General features: G+C 35.4%; 1 protein-coding gene and 1 long non-coding RNA gene across 25 annotated transcripts in view; one reads left to right on the plus strand and one right to left on the minus strand.

Moving 5' to 3' along the window:
- Positions 1-18,213, plus strand: part of CDH18 (cadherin 18) — a 490,532-nt gene that overhangs the window by 185,084 nt on the left and 287,235 nt on the right. For all 7 annotated transcript variants that reach the window (XM_088170648.1, XM_088170626.1, XM_088170705.1 and 4 more), the window contains one exon: positions 14,535-14,620. The gene's annotated coding sequence lies outside the window, so the exon portion shown is untranslated. The remainder of the gene's footprint in view (positions 1-14,534; positions 14,621-18,213) is intronic.
- Positions 12,158-18,213, minus strand: part of LOC148225324 (uncharacterized) — a 65,169-nt gene continuing 59,113 nt past the window's right edge. For 15 of the 18 annotated variants that reach the window (XR_015805672.1, XR_015805669.1, XR_015805670.1 and 12 more), the window contains 4 exons: positions 15,872-16,105; positions 15,575-15,782; positions 14,852-14,967; positions 12,158-12,506 (listed from right to left, as the gene is read on the minus strand). This is a non-coding gene — a long non-coding RNA (uncharacterized LOC148225324). The remainder of the gene's footprint in view (positions 12,507-14,851; positions 14,968-15,574; positions 15,783-15,871; positions 16,106-18,213) is intronic. The other 3 variants (XR_015805684.1, XR_015805688.1, XR_015805683.1) reach the window with 3 other exon arrangements.

Below are 18,213 nucleotides of genomic sequence, written 5' to 3' on the forward strand. Positions count from 1 at the left end.
GTCTAAATGACTAGCTGCTTGAGACATTTTAAACGTCTAAATTTTGTCAGATTAATCTATCTTTAATATATTCAACTACTTCAGGGAGACTAGAAGTGTGTGTGTAAACATAACCCTTATCAGATTCTATTTTCCAAATCCTTTGAATGTTCTAATAATTATAACAACATTATGAGTGAATTCAGGTACTTAGTAAGATGAACACAGTATAAAATGTAGGAACTATAATGGCAAGAAAATTAATCACTAGAGGAATTAGAAAAAGTCACTGGAATTTATTTTTTGTTAAGATTTTTACAGGTATTTTCCATTGTTTCAGTACCAGTGAGAACTTTAAGACCTTGACTCTTACAAGTTTTTATGGAGCTGAGTTATGTGAACTCGCAGGGGTTACTGTGTCCTGGGAGTTCTACATCCTTAGTAAAACTAGAATGAATCTAGACTTTGGTATTGCTTTTCGTGACGGGCTAAAATATTTTTGGAGTTCTGATATACTTTTTGTTTACATTCTCCAGCTGAAATTCTATTTTTTGATAGTTTTCAGAGTCGTGGGGTAAGAGAAGGACTTATGTTACTGGTTTTTTTATGGTATCCACCATCTTGGCAGTCCTTAAGAAAAGCATCCCCTTTATCATGCAGATAAAAGTTACACTGTATTGCTGTATTTTTAGCAATAAGTTCTTACTCCATTATAAAAAATAAACCACCAAAACAGTAGCAATTTTTATAATCTTCCATAGAAAATGAAGTTCTTCAGCAAGAATGTTGTGTTTAATAACTAATCTAACTTCTATTCCTACTTGCTAGTGACATTCCAGATGCACAACAGTAGAAGGACAGGAGATATCCTAAACAGCAGTTCTTACAATAACTCAGACTGCTAATCAAGAAAAGATAACTAAGTATGTTCTCTCTCTACAGTCATCATACTTGCCGAATTATTTGGAATCATTGTGCTTGGAAGTTGTGTGCTCTTATTTCAGAGAAGATAAGACCAGCTTCTAGAGTACACAAGGATTTTAGGGAGACTGCAAAAATGGCATTAGGAATGTCAACAATATCAAATAACTTTGGAACTGGACAGAGAAGGTGTCATTAGACAACTTCAAACAGACATTTGAATTAATATTTAAGGCAATTTTTTTTAATGGGAGAGTTCAATGCAGCAGGTGGTGGTGATGAATTTTTTTGCCATGCTTTTTCCCAAGCTTATATGATTTTTATTTTACAAAGGATTTTTAGCAAAGGTGGATGCTAAACCCATGCTACCTACAGAAATGAAAGAATACTAAGAACACAACTATTTCATTCAAAATTATCAGCATGCTGTCTATGTAGTGTGGGAGTATATGTTTTAAAATGTGTGTCAATGTAAACAGAAAACAGTTTGTTTGGCTTATTTATGTTTGCAATGTGGTTTCAAGAGAGGAAATAGTAAAATGAAAAAAGTCCTCTGTCAGAAGACAGTCCCTGGCTGCATTCTGTGCCCCTTTTGTACACATATCCTTCACAAATCAGACTTAGTACCCTGGCTCAAGTGGTAATTCATTGCCCCACTGGTATCTTGCATATCCCTGAGTGGGGGGTCACAAAATTGGCTCACAACTGAGTAATAATATGGGTAACTACAGTTGTTGCAAAACTTAATGCATAATTAAAAATACTCAATGAGTGCTGAAGGCTTGGTGGTTTATTTCTTCCTTACATTGTGCAGTTCTCGCATTTTTGCAAAATATGTGTAAAACGTCACAGTAATTGAAAAGTGTCAGTAGCTTGCTGGGCATAGAAAAAGTTCTTTATGCTTTGAAGTTCCGTGAGTGCTGGTGCAGCACTTTGAAAAATTCCTTAATGACTGAGTAGCAGTTCTTGAACTAGTGATTTGGGAGTCCCCTGCTAGCACACTAATGATTCAGACAGCAGCATTAAATCAGTTGCTTTAGTTTAAGTACTTCTTGAATGTACATAAAGTCTCACTTTATTGGGAATTGAACTAACTACCTGCAGTCTGAAAAGCAATAAGTTGTACACTTAAGCAAAGGTGAATTACTAATAAAGAGAGAGCTTTTTCCAGTATGCACTTTTTGAAAGCTCTTAGCTCTTTGGGTCGAAGGATGGTATGGTATTGCAGTTGTTGAAGCTTCACATGTTGGACTCTACCACTCCTTCGAGAGATGTTTTTAACAATTTTCAGAAAAAAAGTGACACAGAAATGCCATGATAAAGGTTTTTGGAAGACACAAGAGGCAACACTTCAACAGTATTTCACATATACATTGAATTTCCCTAAACTCTTCAGCAGCACTCCATTTTTTTTTGGCTCTGACAAACTTTAGAATAAAATGAGGATGGTAGTACCAGTATAGAGTCTACCTTCAGCCTTTGTTGATTTCCTGCATGTATTACTTAAATATTATTAAAAGCTGTACATGTAGTTTTTTGGATTTATCACACATGGATTACGCTGAGGAGTAGACCATTTGGTAAATACTTTATCTACTTTAGATTTTATTTTTTTCTCAGTCCGGACCTACATGAGAAGGTCAGCCAAAAATATCAGGAACGGCTCATAGATAGGATCTCCTGAGCAAACTCAAACTCAAAAAGGAAGCACACAGAAGGTGGAAGCAGGGACAGACAATCTGGAAGGAGTATTGAGGCAACGTTTGAGCAGAGATGTTGTTTTAAGAGAGACAAAGCCCGGACTGAACAAAATCTGGTCAGAGATACCAAAAGACAATGAGAAGGATTTCTGTGTGCATATAGGTGATGAAAAGAAGAAGAGGGAAAATGTGGGCCCACTGCTGAATGAGGCAGGGAACCTGCTGACACAGGACATGAAAACACTGAAGTTCTGAATTCCTCTTAGTTTTAACTGGCAAAAACATTCTTCAGAAATCTTAAGTACTGAAGGCAGGGAAAAGCCTGGTGCAAGGAAAATTAACTCTGGGAAGATGATCAGGTCAGGGAATATTTAAGCAAACTGAACATATGTAAGTCCATGGGCTGTGATGGAAGGTCATGTTTGACCAAACTGATAACCTTACATGAGAAGATGACAGTCTTGGTAGATGAATGTAGAGCAGTGGGCAGTCATTGGTGTCTGCAAGGTTTTTGACACTCTTTCCTGTAAGATCCTCATAGAGAAACTGACAAAGTATGGCTTGGATGAAGAGACATTGAGATAGACTGTAAACTGGCTAAAGGCCCGGACTGTGGTGGCCAGTGGTGTAAAGTCCAGCTGGGGTTCAGTAGCTGGCAGTGTACCCCAGAGGTCAACACTAGGTTCAGCTCTTCTTGCCTTCTTTAAAGATCTGCATGAGGGGACAGAGAGTAACCTCAGCTGGTTTGTTGGTGTCACAGCACAGGGAGGAGTGGGTGACCAGAGGTTGTGAAAACATGCAGAAGAACCTGGGCAGGCTGGAGAAATGGCCTGACACGAACCTCATGGAGTTCAACAAGGGGAAATGGGAGGTCATGCACAGGGGGAGGAAAAAATCAAGGCAGTAAATGTGAGGGGGTTGGTTAGCTGGAAAGCAGCTTGGAAGGAAAGGAATTGTGGGACCAGGTGGACACAACGTGAAACACAAAGAAGGCTGATGGTGTCATGGGCTGCTTTAGGAGTGTTGTTGCAGATAAACTGTGTAACCTGTACAACAGAGTTGGGTAACCCAAATAGATCAATATAAAGAACTGCATACAAGTAGATATAGAGGAATTCAAAGCCAGCCAATGAAAGGATGCAGAGCTAACAGACAAAGCTTATCTGGGAGAAAGGAACACACAGAAGATTCCATTGGTCACAGAGGCATGCAATAATGGGATGTTTCATTAGGAGTAAATATATAACTGTCATAAAGATGAATAAGAATTTCTCTTAAAAATATTGAACTGTGGAGGTTTTTGCTTTTTTTTTTTTAAATTCACATTGATTTAAGAGACTTTGTTTTATTAGTTTATGAATATAGACATATCTTTTCCTGTTGGTATAAAACTAGCAACCTCTTAAAGTTTAAATATTTCTTTTTATCTTTCTGACTCTGTCCTAAAATGTCCACAGCAGTATTGAGAATGCTCTCTTGAAAATCAATGTAATTTTTTTGAAAAGAACTCATGAAAAAGTCTGATTTTGTGTGTGCAGATGTTTAAATTTGCTGTCTCAAACTAAAGAGAGAAAAGATAGGCTAGAAAATGTAGAGTCTAAATAAAAAAAAAATAGTTCTCTTTTTCATTTCCTTGGTCAGCTGGAGAAGTAAGAGTGTACATTTGTTCAGTAATATTAGCAGAAAGTGGAGAAATCATTCTTCCCAGATGTTGGTTTTCTTCAGTGAGTGCTATGTTCCAGGTTTATTGAAGGAGGCATTTGTAAACTTCAGAAATCAGAAACCATCCAAGACCATTCAGATTTTCTGAATAATGTGTGTCCTGTTTGCTGCAAAGAAGAGAAAATTCCAAGCAAAATAAGTGAATTTGTAGTTTCTTTCAGAAAATTTTGTCTTTCACCTGAATTTCTTTCAAATAAGGCAAGAGCACTTCACAATATAGGTAGGATGGCATGCTTATTATATAAGCATCTCACTGCTTCTGATTGTCACATTTTTAGGCATTATGTGATGTCTCTAATGAAAAAATTTCTTGCCTCAGACTTGCAGTTTTTTTCTTTGAATATGTCAGACTGAAGGAGAACATTATTTTCAATCAATCTTCAGATTTGACTTAACAAACATTTAAGCCTTGAGTACAGTCTTTTTATCTGTCACAATAGGCAATCATTTGCTTGTTTCATGTTTCTGATTCTGGTATGCTGAAATTCCAAGGGTGGGTTTTTAGTATCACCCTATACAAGCCCCAGCAAGAGCTTGACCACCTCATGAGCCAGAAAAAGGCAATACAAGACAAGGGGGGGGAAAAAATTGCTATTCACATTTGATAAGTTAGAAAACTGAAACAAAATCTACCAAAACTACTCATGATCATACAGCAGCAAATTATTAATCAGGCTATTCATCCCTGAGTTTCTCACCTCAAAATTTTGTTTCTCTAAGAGACTTAATTTTTTTCTTTACAGTTTTACTTATTGTATTTTTGAAATTTAAAGAACCTACCTGAGGAAAGCAAAACATTTTTAAATGTTTTCCTAGTACAAGGAGTGTTGTATTTGAATTGCTTTCCTTTTGCTCCTAAGACAGGCACAGGCTGCTCTGCTCTCCTGATATGCAGACAACTACAGTCAGCACCATACACTAAATAAAGTCTTCAGCTGTTTCAAGTTCAAAGTTCAAAGCTGTTTCCTTTCCTTCAAGCCACAGATTGTTTTCAACATAGAGTCAATTTGTGGGAAATCAAAAATTGTTTTTTAACCTCACTAAACAGACCAAGACCCAATTACACTTTAAGAAGACGAGATGTATGTCAATATGTGATATAAAATATGCTGTGAGACCTCCTGTGAGCTCAGAAATTATCTTCTAAGTCATGGAATAAAAAAAAAATGTTTGCTTCTTTTATCGTGGGATGTTTCTTTCTATGCAATGAACATTATCCGACTTCAAGCAGTCTGAAGGAAAAAAGAGCTTTTGCTTCTATATATCCAAGGGAAACTCTATGCTATCGCTCTTGATTGCTTGACAGGAAAATAAATTCATACCAGTTTTTGCTTTCACTACTGTTCTCTGCAGAAAATTCATGATGCTGCTATGGTGAATCTAAAGCTGTTCCTCTGCTTTCTATTTTGTTGTGTTTTGCTTAATACAATTATATTCCACTTTCTTGTGTGTTTGCCTTTTACCAAGTCTGGTTTTCTGTTCACGCTAGATATTTAGTTGTGTCCTTTTGGTACTGTAAATTAAAATGTCACTGCAGACAGAAGTCTCAGACTGAACTGAGAGTAAGAAAATCTTGAATTTTAACAACACAGTACATTTGTTTCTACATTTGAGAAAATGTAACTGTATACGTAAACTTTACTGAATTTGATCAAATTTTGTTTTGGGAAGATGATCAATGTTCTGATAATAACAGTATTGAATATTTTTGCTTTTGACTGATTTTGTTATTAAGGACTTAAAGTAGGTAAAAATTGATTATCTGTACATGTGTGATTGAAATTCTATGTAAAATAGTAAAACATGCTTTCTTTTCTCTCTTTTCCATCTCATTAAGTGAAGATTTTTTTATTTTTATTTTTATTAATTGAGATCAGTAGTTTAGTTGTACTGTATGTATGAGAACATTTTCCATTTACAACGAATTGGAAACAAAATCACTAGAAACCACTTGGGGTTTTGTTCATTGGAAGGTTAATTGGTAAGACACAGCTATGATCTATTTCAGCCAGAGATTTAGATAACTCATTTAGTAAGGCTTCCTTGTAAATTAGATGTAATGCTTTAGTAAGTGAAGGGTCACTTTTTCCAATGGAATTCTAATGTGATCTATAAATGCTGTTTTTCAGATTAGATATATGAGGAAGTAATAGTGCAAATGACCTTAGGACTGTTCTAGTAAATTTTGTCATCATTACAGACACCTGAACACTACTGCCTATTCCCACATTATGCTTCCAGTTTTTCACTTCCAGAGGATGTTTGGATAGACCATGAGGAATTGTTTTTGATAGTACGGACTTCAGTAGTTAACTTCTTTTAAGCAAATTGTTTAAGTGACAATGGGATTTAGCATATTTGATTCAGATCTTGAAACCACATTAAATGATGAACAAAGCAAAATATACATGTATTTAAATATATAGGTGACATTTTAAATTCAAGGTTTAGAATTAATGTGTAAACAGTAAAATTCTACTAACACTAAGCACGAAAACTGTAAGAAGATGTTTGTTTAGCAGGAAAAACATTTTAACAGTCAGGTTTAATTTATATTTTCATAGACTAACAGAATCATTTAGGTTGGAAAAGATAATAGAATTTCAATTTATAGCATAAATATTATATTATTTATAATTTTTATTAAATATATTGTTAAAATTTCTATTTCATAAAATTTTCTAAAATAATAAGGAAATTTTAAAAATGCATATAGGTTTAGTGCAAAAAAGCTGGTGAAAGGGATGGAAGGAAAGCCTTACAAGAAAGGAACTGCTGAGGATTTGGATTTGTCTAGTTTGGAGAAAAAAGGCTGAATAGCTCTTTTCAGCTTCCTGAGGTGGGAAATAGAAGAGGGAGGTGCTGATCTCTTCTCCCTGGAACTCGTGGGATTGGTTGCCAGGGGAAGTTTACTCTGGACAATGGGAAAGATTTCTTTACTTAGATAGTGGTCAAACACAGGAACAGGATTCCTGGAGAAGTGGTTGATGCCCCAAGACTGAAGAGACATTTGGGCAATGCCCTTGTTAATGTGCTTTAACATTTGGCCAGCTATGGAGTGCTCAGGTAGTTGGACTTGATCATTGCTGATCCCCTCCAACTGAAATACTCTATTGTGTTATTTTTATTTTTATTTTTATTTTTATTTTTATTTTTATTTTTATTTTTATTTTTATTTTTAGATTCTTTGTTTTGATTTTTTTGTTGTTATTTGTTTGTTGTTTGTTTGTTTGTTTTTAATAAATTTGTGTTCATTATTTCTTTTATTGTCAAGCAAATTAGTGAAAAAAAGTCAAGTTGAAAATCTGCTGGGTTTTTATCCTAGGTATGTTTAGATGTTTCTTGTAGTACCACAGTGTCATTAGAGTGGGAATTCAATTGAAGATAGCTGAAAAGCAGCAAGCAAAGTTCAGAACACATTACTGTTCAGGGTCTCAGGTATCCAGCACCTCATTGTGCATTTGAGTGTAAAAAGTGTTCATTAGGTTGACTGAAAATATACTTCTAGAGTGCAAATTGAAATATTCCTTAAGCTTTTCTAATAACATCATCTTTGCTCTAAGTTGAAACAAATGGAAAGAATCAATTGCACGGCCCTGAACTTTGGAAAATGAAGGATTTTAAGTTTCCTCACACTAATTTGTTCTAATTCAGCTCTGTATTTAATGAAAAACAACTTATAAAGAAAAATAAGAGAAGGAAAAATTATGCTGATAGCAGTAAAAATATGTATGAAGAAACTTGATCCTTGTTTTCACGGGGAACATTTTAATATGAACTCTGCTCTCTCTGGCATTAATAAAATAATGAAATAGTTCAAGTAGAAATCTATTTAACAGATGTAAAGGAAAATCTATGTCAGAAACTAAGAAAAAAGTATATATACTCAACCATTGTTTTGCATCACTTCAGCTTAAAATCCTCTACAGATCTGTGAGGATACTGTTTTGAACATAAGCTATGGTTCAGGAGATTATCCTGTAAATGCATTTAGACTGATAAAGTGTCCCAACTATCTCTACCTGTCATTGTCTTGGTTAGCATATGTCATTGCTCAACAGGCATTTGAAGAGTATTTAATTCTTTTTTTATTACTTCATCTTTTATGACATCAGACTTTTTTGTTTTTATGATGTTTGCTTTTTTGGTTAGTTTTGTTTTGTTATATAGACATCTAAGTGGTGTCAATGCCACCATACAAACACTTCTTCTCTGTTGGTGCTTAAGCTCTTCTCTTTCCTTTGCTAGGTGGTAATAAACCAAGTATTTGGCAGCAAAATTATTTAGCTTCTTGCCTCCAGAAAGTGAATTTTGCTGTGGTTTTCGTTGTACCTTGAATCGTTGGAGAACAAATAGTTGATTATTGATTTTAGATGATAAGCAAGCAAGACTTAAAATATAAGCTGAAGACTTTAGTCATTGTCTCTTTTGTCTCCAAGTTTGTTTTTTTCTGTAGGTAAAGATATCAAGTTTGCTTTTTTTCTTAGGTAAAAATATGGCAAGATATTTATGAGTTTTGATCTCTTTAGGAGCACCAAGAGAAAACCGAAGTTTCAAAGCTGTCTTTTCTAGTTTTTGTTAGCTTGTGGATATCCTTTTCATCTGTGTACTGCAACACAAATAGTAGCTAATAGTCCACATTCACAATGGTTTAAAAAACAGATTTAATGAAAGGGTAGATGATACCAGTAGCTAGTAAGGCTAGCAAGATCTCACAAATCAAGATAATTTGAAAAGTTAACTGTACTCCCATAGTCTGATTAATATTGTTACCTTCTGACCTTCCGGCTGTTTTGTTGTTTGAAGGGGTTTTTTTTGCTTTGAAGACATAAATCCATTATTAATTCAATCAGTCTGTTTCTACTCATAGTATTTTTCTAACTTAGAAGCCAGAAATTGACATTTCACATCATACAAGACATCGGAGAATTTGTAAGAGAAAGTATTTTCATTTTTCTTTTTACTGAAACCTGTAAATGATGATTTCCAAGAACACAGTACCACAATGACACTTGAAATTATGTGCCTGTACTTCATAACACAACCGACTCAGTTCTGTATTTTTGTTGGTTTGTATTGTTTTGGTTCGGTTTGGTTTGTTTTTTTTTTTTAATCATTTTACTTAGTATGTGTAGAAATTTCCCTTAGGGGAGCTAGGGCTCTAGATGTCACTAATATTCAAGTTCTCTGAATGTTAGAGTACAAATTCATCATTGATTCTTTATTTTAACCTTGCACGAAATTGTGCACTACCGCAATAAAATGACTGGACAAAGGAAACCAAAAGCTGCAAGTTTGCAAGGGCAAAACCTTTCTGACAGTAAATATGGATCTTCAAATATCAAGAGGGACTAGATTAAATCCATGGGTTTCTTTCTATCTAATATCGTTAAGAATAATTACTTTTTTTTTTAATGTTTGGCTAATATAGATGCATGTGGAACTGAACTTGTATCTCTGAAAGCACCGCAGTGTAGGAAAAAAAATCAGCTTTCAAAGTTTTGAACAAATACACTGTTGTGATTTGACAATGCCAGGCGCTCACAAAAGCCACTCGCTCACCCTCCCCTGCCACAGCAGGACCGAGGAGGAAAAAAAAAAAAATGAAGGGTTGATGAGTTGAGATAAGAACTGGGAAAAAAACACTTCAAGGGCCAAATTGGCTCAACTTAAAGGTACAAAGTGAATTTATTGCTAACAGAATCAGAGAAGGATAAGTAAAAGAAGCCTTTAAAAAACACCTTTTTACCCCAACTCCTCCCTCCTTCCCCCTGACAGCACAGGGAGACAGGGCATGGGGACTGTGGTCAGTTCATCACCCGAAGATTCCTGCTGCTCAGGGAGAGAGGAATCCTTTCCCTGTGAGACAGTGAGGTCCCTCCCATAGGAGACAGCTCTTCTCCAACGTGGTTCCACTCTCACATACAGAAGTCCCCCCAAAACTGCTGCAATGTGAGTCCCTCCCATGGGCACACAGTCTTCCCAAAACTGCTGTGGTGTGGGTCACTCTTCCATGGGGTGCAGTCCCCCAAGGACAGGCTGCTCCAGCCTGGAAGCAGCACCCCTCTCTCCATTGGGTCTGCCCCTGGATCACAGCCTGCTCCAGGCATCCACCTGCTCCAGCATGGGCACCTCCCCCACGGGCTGTGGGTGGATCTCTGCATCCCCCTGGATCCCCATGGACTGTGGGTGGATCTCGGGATCCCCTCGGGCTGCAGGGCACAGCTGCTTCCCCATGGTCTCACCACATCCTGCAGAGGAATCTCAGCTCCAGTGCCTGGAGCAGCTCCTGCCCCTCCTTCTGCACTGACCTTGGTGTCTCCATATGGTTTCTCTAGCATGTTCTCTCCTCCTCCTCTTCTCTGGGTAAAAACCAAACAACCAAAAAACTGTGTGCACTTTGTTTTCATTTTCTTGTTAAATTTGTCATCACAGAGGTGTTATCACCATCTCCAATTGGGCCAGCCCTGGCCAGCAGCACGTCCATCTTCAGAGCCATCAGGGATTGGATCTGCTGGACACAGTGGAAGCTTCCAGCATCTTCTCACAGAAGCCAATTCCTTATCCCCACTCTGCTACCAAAACTAAGCAGTGCAAAAACAACACATGTGTGAACACAAACGTAAATACCCAAACAGACAAATCACAACCAACCAAAGTCAGGAGAAATAAAACAGGAAAAAAAATTAGCAAACCAAAAGAACTGGGCATTTTTCTCAAGTCTCAGCAAACACCATAAAACAAATCAGATTAAAGTTCTCCAACTACTGTAACAATACAAAGATATAAGGATTTCTATGAGACTAGAAACTACTTTTAAATACGTGCTCTTGTTCCGTGAAACAATTCTTTTGAATCCTTTTAGTATTTAAAAAATAAAAAGAAAAATGCAATTATGAAGATATCTGCTTTGTTGCAACTTTTCACCTAAATATTGATTAAAAGCGATATTCAAGCAATATTCTTCCTTCAAGCACGTTATTTTTACCACTGTCACTCCATTATCTTGTTTTCAATGTACCATGAAAATGTTCTAGCACTCAGATGAAAATAGACTTTGGATGAAGCTACATCAGTTAATCTTGAAACTTGCAAGTCTCAAAAATTGTTAACAAAGGAGAAATAGGAGAAATTGTATGAGACTCCATTATATTGCTGTTGAAAAAGTAATACAAAACCCTCAAGTCATGGCCACATTGACATAAAAATAGTTATAAATCATTATTTGCTTCAATGGTAGCAGTGTGATTATTTTAATTTTGCAAACTACAAGTACATAGTTCCCTCGCTCTTAGACAATCTTGAATGATAGTGTAATATATTCCATTTCTTGCATATTATTGTGAATGCTGGATGCCTTGTTTTACCTTCTGTATCATGGATTGGCTTTCATGTATTCAAATAGATGTGAGTCTGATTGTATATTTTGTTCTTGAGAGATACTGAAGTAAAAGACTTTGAAGCAGCTATTGAAGAAATTCGTTTCCTGACTTCTTTCTGCCTAACTACATTGCTGTCTTGTGGATAAAAATGAAAATCTGATTAACCCTTTTTAGTTGTTTTTCATTTCTGTCTTGGCTTTGTGTAGCTTTTATTACTTTCATTAAATATTTTCTTCATTAATATCTTTTTCCACATATACCATAATAAACTTTCAAAGCTGAGTTCACTAGATTTGTTATACATGCATTCCTTTCAAGCAAGTTGTCTTCTGTGTTGTTTTTATTTAACATAAACTGTTTGCGTTGATATAGATAAATAAAATAATTTGAAGAAAGGAGTAACTGAATCATTACAAAACCCGGTATAATCACGGACAAAGACCCTGTAACTAATTAAAGTTAGACAGTGTTATGTTTATTCACCGGCGGGCGGCACGGGAGTCACCTCCCAAAGGCGTGACCGCCCCGAACAAGGTTCTTTGCCATCTATTTATTCCCCAAGATGTTACACACAATACATCTGCATAACCCCAGCACCTCCCATCCCACCCCATATTAAAATGAGCCCATCAGTCCTTCATGCATGCACAGCTCTTCTCTTGAATTTGGGTTGGTGGTCTCGAAATGGGTCAGTGGTCTCAAAGGATGAAGTCAGGAGAGTCTTCATCAGGTCTCAGTGACCCTCTGGCACGATCCAAGGCTCTGTGCTTCGTGATTAATGGTTTACTTATTTTACGTTCTTCTGTATGTAAATTTATAATAGCAGATAATTATACCAATCAGCTCTAGCCTAAGCATCTAGTAATTATTAACCTACCATTTACCTACCTAACTTACATCTTGGTCATGGAAACTACTTCTACCCTTAGCAGAAATCTTAACTTTTTAAAACCATGGTTCATAACTCGCAGGATTATTAAGTTTATATTTTAAAATGAAACTGATAAGTTCAATACAAATGAAGCTAAAAATGCAAATGGCAATTTTATTTTTATTAATTTCTGTTATTTTCTTTTAATTTAATAATAAAGCTGTCACAGACTCACAGACTGGTTTCTCTAATGAAAAAAAATTTTTGTAATACTATTTTTTTTTTCCTCAGGACTGTGATATCACATGGTATCTATTTTTAACTTAAATATATCAAAAACTCCTTAAAATTGGTATTTTTTTTCTGAGAAAACTTAAAACATTCTAACAGTGATAATGACTTCAATAGTTTGATTTCTCTTGATAGCATCTGCTGCTTCTTCACTGCTTATATACTCCATGTGCATTTCTAAAAATGTGTGATGAGTATTAAGAGGCACCTAGGGGCTATGCTTCCTGAATTTAACATAGTTATTGAAATAAAGTAAAAACATAACAACTTTACTTGCTATTTGTTTTTTTTTTTTAATTCTCCTCAGTAAATGAAAATTATAATGGTGCGCAGGAGTGGGAGGTATGATGATTAAATAGCTGCTCCTGTTATGTTATGCATAGAATCATAGAATGTTAAAGGGTTGGAAGGGACCTTAAAGATCATGAAGTCCCAACAGCTCCCACTACACCAGGCTGCTCAAGGCCTTGTCTGACCTGACTTTGAACATTGCCAGTGTTGTGGCACCCACAACCTCCCTGGGCTACCTGTTCCAATGTCTCACCACTCTCACAGTAAAGAATTTCTTCCTGATAGCTAATCTAAATTTCACCTCTTTCAGTTTGCACCCATCACCCCTTATCCCATCACTACAGTTCCCGACAAAGAGTCACTCTCCAGTTTCACTGTACGGAAAGATACTGGAATGTTGAAGAGAGGTTTCCACATAATCTTCTGTTCTCCAGGCTGAATATCCCCAACTTTCTCACCCTGGCTTTGTAGGGGAGATTTTCCATTCCTCTTCTAAAATTGGTGGCCCTCTTCTAGACTTGATCTAGCAGTTGCATGTCCTTCATTATTTGGGGACACCAGAACTGTACACAGTTCTGCAGCTGGGGTCTCACAAGAGCAGAGGAGGGGGTGAGAATCACCTCCTTCAGTCTACTGGCAACACTTTTTGATGCAGCCCAGGATTCCATTGGCTTTCTGGTCTGTAAGCACAAATCTGACTGCCGTGTTTTTTCCAAAATTATGGATAATGACTTAGCAGCTTCATCTGCCAGCTCCCTCAGGACCTACAAATTAATGTCATTGCATCCCATGGACTTGTGAACACTGACGTTCCTTGGTCTTGAACCTGCCCCTCTCCTACAATGGGCTTTGGGTTTTCATTCTCCCAGTCCCTGCATTTACATTCTTGACATGGGTGGTGTGGCAAGAGCACATGCAGTTGATGCATGAAGAACATATCTTTATGATATTGTTCTTTCTCTAGAATATAAATGAGTACAGTTTTTTTAGACTCTTGAAAGTTTGTGGTAAACGATGTTGACACATTTTATTTTAGGAATTTGTGAAATCATAGTTACATACACATCTGTTGAAAATCTGGTAAAGATTGCCTGATTGGAATATTTTTATAGAGTGGCCTATTTATGAGCATCCTTGCTGATTGCATTTTAAAAGAATGTCTCCCTGCACAGATGACATTCAGTTTTCTAATTTGCTTTTAAAAAGGTAATCCTTTTTAGAGATTTATTTGCTTAAGATAATGAGGTAGGATTACAGCAGAATTAACTGCAATGCTATTAAGTGTTGTTTTTTGTTTTGTTTTGGTTTGTTTTGTTTTTCCTTGGGTCTAGCCTTATGCTTTCAGTTTGAAAGTAAGCTGAGATTTATTTTTCCTAGGCTACAAAACAAATTCAAGACCAGAAGACAAAAAGGCAGCTGAGGTAGTAATTCTCCTGAACAATTAAGAAAACGGTGTCTTTGAGGTATGTTTGTTTTGGAAATGTTCTTAATTATTTATTAATCTTGACGCTATGTATGAGAGTAATGGTGAGTGCTTTTGAACATTAGTGACTATTTCACATCTTCAGATATAATTCATTTGAAAGGAAACTCAATTTTTAATTTTTTTTCTTTTAAGTATGGGGAATTAGTTGTAAATATGTTTCTGTTTTATGTGACTCTATCTTTCTGTATAAAAAATTTGATATACCCACCTGCAAAGTTAAAAATCTAAAAACGTTCTACCTTCTTTCTGACTAAACAGTTGCTACTTTCTTTGTGTGCTGTAGGTACTGAGAAAAATTTCCAAAAAAGAATATTCAGGAAAAAGCTGTAAAATTTAATTAAAAAATGAATATTACTATGTTTTAAATAACTACAATAAGCATTTCTATCAGCTAGATGTTAAAGAGCATGTATAGAAATAAATTATGAATGCCTCCATAAAGGAAATATTAGAAAGTCATCGGAAGGTAGACAGATTTATGGTAGATAAACTAAAGAAATTCATCACTGCCTTTTCACAAGTTTAAAAAAAGCATATTTAACATTGTTTTTCAGTTACAAAATGTTTGAACTCAGTGAATTGGATTCCACTTTTGTAAATGTACCAGCAAGTCTTGTGGGGAAGTAAGGAAATGTAGCTGATGCTAATTTCATTTTAGGTCTAGTTATCACTTAGCATGTTCAGGAGCTTAAACAAGGCAAATTATGGTCTTCATACATTCAAAAATACTGGGGCCTGTAAAACATTTTTTCTATTACTTTTGGGAAATATTCATTTGTAGTTTAACTTTCCTGGAATGCCTTCCATCCCTGGTTTTCTCTTTCATTCAATATATTGAGTTTCAAAGGATTATTTTTTTTTCTCTTAGAGAGGTATTTTCTCACAACAGTAAAACTGCATTTTCTCTATCTTTTATTACTTCAATCCTCACCTGAAGCTTTCTTCTTTTTGCAGAAGGGATATTTCACCAGCATTCACTCTTGTCTCTTCTACATTCCCACCAGATCTGTGTAATTTTGTTCAGATTTGACCTGATAGAAGGAGCATGTAGCAGGTTGGCTAGTGACACAAACATCTCATGATGAAGTACTGCAAGCCCATGGTGTGATGCACAGATTTTGTCCAAAAATAATTTTCTACTGAAAAACAACCAAAAAACACAAATATTAACTCAGTTTCCTCTTCCCTCAAAGACTATTTATTTCAGTTCTCTTTAAAAGCCACATACCTGCTCAAGACTGCTGACCTCTAGGATTCTTTTCTTTTTCTTTGCTTTAGATGTTTAGATGTTCAATAACAGGTTTGAAGCCTTTGGAATTGAGAAGTTGAGTTCTGTATACTATCTTTGTATAATATCATTCACAGTGAATAGATTCAGATTTTTTGCCTCCTAGCATTTGTAACCACAAATACCTCTCTTTCATTGTCAGTCTTTTTCCCTGGAGAAGCAATATCTGAAGTACTGAAATACACAACAAGAGGGAATCAGCAAATATTCACATATTTTACCCTATTATTCTTTTATCTGTCAGGATACCTAAATTTTGTATTGGAGAAAGGCATTTAAAACTGTTGTTGAAAATTTGATGAGACTCTACACATGTGCCAGTGACATCTGGGAAAAATGTTTTTTGTTAAATCAAAAATCTCCTTGGCCTTTTCCTGACTCCCATTGAGATACATAGTTGTTCTTCAGGGCACAATTTGTCTTGCAGATTGTATTTGATTTTTAGTCTAAGGATAGAAGCTCATCATATCTCTGTTAAATACATGCAGCTTTCAGAAGCATGGTAAGGCAATATTTTTATATTGAGTCATGAGGAAAAAGGTGTAAAAAAGATATATCTCACTTCACTGGGTCTTGCTGAAACAAGACACCAAGTAAGATATTTAATAATTTTTAATCAGCGTGCTTCAGCTTCAGCTGTATTTGTGATTTTGATGTATTTTGGTCTAGCCTGATCCCTCAGTGTTCCTATGCATGCAGTGTTTGTTTTCATATATTTTAAGCCTTTATAGAATCTTCTCTTTCTCTCAGTTATGGAGAAATAATTGTAAAACACCAAACAAAAAATAGTGCAATATGAAGGGAAACAAAAGAAGCAAAGCATGTCTGCACTTTTTCATTCCATCTGCCAGATTATTTAATCTTACTCAGTTTAATATTTTTGTCATTTTAGCCTATTGTGTGATGGACAGGTTACCATCTGATTTCAAATGGATTTTGAGTGGATTATTTAATCTGCAATTCAACATTTCTGACCCTTTATAGAATGGTAAACATAATCTTCAGTGGCAGAGAAGACTCTGACTTTCCCACACAAGAGCCTTTCTGTTGTACAATAATCAGAATAAGGGAGAGGTAGTTTTTGTAGCTAACAATTGGAGAACATATGTACATATACATATACATATACATATACATATGCATATACATATACACATCATGTTAGAGTTACAAAAATGAGTTTATGGTTATCTGAAGCTGTACTTCAAAATCTCTTCCTGGTGATATAGGCCTTCTTGAGCAAGCAGTGAAAAGAACTACTAAAAAGTTCATGCTGGTGCTTTTTAAAGAGTCTACCTTACAATTTAATAAACCTTAATGAACTAAATAAATAGAAACTTGCAAATGACACAGAGGCTCTCTACCAGATGAGTGATATTTCTGATATTGATATTTATATTTATATATGTATGTATGTATGTTAGGTTGTTCCATGCCTAATAGTCCAACTTAGATTTGTCTGTTCCAAACCCAGATATCTAATTTTACTTCTCTGATTTAGAATGAAGTTACCTGATCTTCGCAGTGCTCTTATGCATATTTTGACTTTTTATATGGTTATAAATACATGTACAATTTTGCTGAAGTACCAAATACATACTGTATTCTTCTGATATATTTACCTTTCAAAATTACTACATGAAAATAGTTTATACATGGAGCAGCCTATATTTTCATGTCTGTGTAAAAGCCTGACTTGATACCTGCAAATGAAAGTTTCAGAGCTACCTTGTGACAGATTTGTATTTTTGATGTGGCTAAAGGAACCCAGCATTCTTACATGTGTTGCTATATGTTGGCCTTACTTTTCAAGATATAAAAAAAGAAATTAATTGCCTAGAGTAAGGTATTTTGAGTCAACCTTGGATTTTAGCCTAGTGCAAGACTAATTGGTACATAACTTCCCTGAAAATTCATAAATATTGCAGAATATTTTGTTTTTTGAAATGGAGTTAAAAAATATTTTAAAGCAGGAAGTTGACTGAAGCATACAAAAAACTGCCAACTTAAATTTTGAGTATATGAGCTTTCAAGGTTTTTCACTGAAAGTAATTTAAAAACTGAAATTATGATGCAAAAAATTTCTCTCTTCAAAATAATTTCTGGCTTCAAAATCAGTATAATCTGATCCATATTATTCTCAGGTTTAAAATTATTTGATTTCATTTGAGATAATAATGTAAAATGCAGAGGAATTTATCAAAATTTTTTTTCACACTGTATGTCCTGAGAAAAGAAAACATATTTTGAGACCCTGTCAGCTTGCTTATGTGTGTCAGAAA

This window comes from Sturnus vulgaris, chromosome 1 (genome assembly GCF_052056855.1).
Source record: "Sturnus vulgaris isolate bStuVul1 chromosome 1, bStuVul1.hap1, whole genome shotgun sequence".
In the NCBI taxonomy this organism is placed as follows: domain Eukaryota; kingdom Metazoa; phylum Chordata; class Aves; order Passeriformes; family Sturnidae; genus Sturnus; species Sturnus vulgaris.